The sequence below is a fragment of the Trichechus manatus genome, unplaced genomic scaffold (assembly GCF_000243295.1).
Source record: "Trichechus manatus latirostris isolate Lorelei unplaced genomic scaffold, TriManLat1.0 scaffold00040, whole genome shotgun sequence".
Lineage (NCBI taxonomy): Eukaryota > Metazoa > Chordata > Mammalia > Sirenia > Trichechidae > Trichechus > Trichechus manatus.
This window is the reverse complement of record NW_004443976.1, coordinates 5,709,872-5,711,579: the sequence shown is the minus strand read 5'-3', so window position 1 is coordinate 5,711,579 and position 1,708 is coordinate 5,709,872.

Genomic DNA, 1,708 nt, shown 5'->3' with positions numbered 1-1,708 from the left:
AGTTAGTAAATAACCCTCCTCCTCCCTCCCTACCCTCGTAACCATCAAAGAATGTTTTCTTCTGTGTTTAAACCTTTTCTTGAGTTCTTATAATAGTGGTGTTATACAATATTTGTCCTTCTGTGACTGACTAAATTCGCTTAGCATAATGACCTCCAGCTTCCTCCATGTTATGTTTCACGGCTTCATCATTGTTCTTTATTGTTGCCTAGTATTCTGGTGTGTGGATATACTATAATTTGTTTATCCCTTCATCTGTTAATGGGCACCTAGGTTGTTTCCATCTTTTTGCTATTGTGAACAGTGCTGCAGTGAACATCGGTGTGCATGTACCTATTCATGTGAGGGCTCTTATTTCTCTAGCATATATTCCAAGGAGCGGAATAGCTGGATCCTATGGTACTTCTATTTCTAGCTTTTTAAAGAAGCAGGAAATTGATTTCCAAAGTGGTTGTACCATTCTACATTCCCACTAAAAGTGTATAAGTGTTCCAGTCTCTCCACAACCTCTTCAGCATTTATTATTTTGTGGTTTTTGGATTAATGCTAGCCTTGTTGGGGTAAGATGGTATCTCATTGTAGTTTTGATTTGCATTTCTCTAATGGCTAATGATCGTGAGCATTTCTTCATGTGTCTGTTAGCCGCCTGAATGTCTTCTTTGACAAACTGTCTGTTCATATTCTTTGCCCGTTTTTTAATTGGGTTATTTATCTTTTTGTTGTTGACGTTTGGCAGTATCTGTAGATTTTAGAGATTAGATGCTGATCAGATTCGTCGTAGCCAAAAATTTTTTCCCAGTCTATAGGTCCTCTTTTTACTCTTTTGATGAAGTCTTTTGATGAGCTTAAGGTTTGATTTTTAGGAGCTCCCATTTATGTGGTCTCTTTTCTGGTGCTTGTACATTGTTACTTATGGTTCGTATTGTGTTTATGCCATGTATTAGAGCTCCTAGCATTGTCCCTATTTTTTCTTCCATGATCTTGATCATTTCCAATTTAATATTTAAGTCTTTGATCCATTTTGAGTTAGTTTTTGTGCATGGAGTGAGGTATGGCTCTTGTTTCAGCTTTTTGCAGATGGATATCCAGTTATGCCAGCATCATTTGTTAAAGAGACTATCTTTTCCCCAATTAACAGACTTTGGGCCTTTGTCAAATATCAGCTGCTCGTAGGTGGATGAATTTATGTCTGGATTCTCAATTCTGTTCCATTGGTCTATGTATCTGTTGTTGTAGCAGTACCAGGCTGTTTTGACTACTGTGGCAGTATAATAGGTTCTAAAATCAGGTAGTGTGAGGCCTCCCACTTTGTTCTTCTTCTTGAATAATGCTTTACTTATCCGGGCCCTCTTCCTTTTCCATATGAAGTTGGTGATTTGCTTCTCCATCTCATTAAAAATTGCTGGTGGAATTTGGATCGGGATTGCATTGTATTTGTAAATCACTTTGGGTAGAATTGACATTTTCATAATGTTGAGTCTACCTATCCATGAGCAAGGTGTGTTTTTCCACTTACGCAGTCTCTTTTGGTTTCTTGCAGTAGTGTCTTGTAGTTGTCATTGTATAGATCTTTTACGTCTCTGGTTAGATTTATTCCTAAGTATTTTATCTTCTTGGGGGCTATTGTGAATGGTATTGATTTGGTGATTTCCTCTCCGAGGTTCTCTTTGTTGGTGTAAAGGAATCCGAATGATTTTTGTATGTTTTT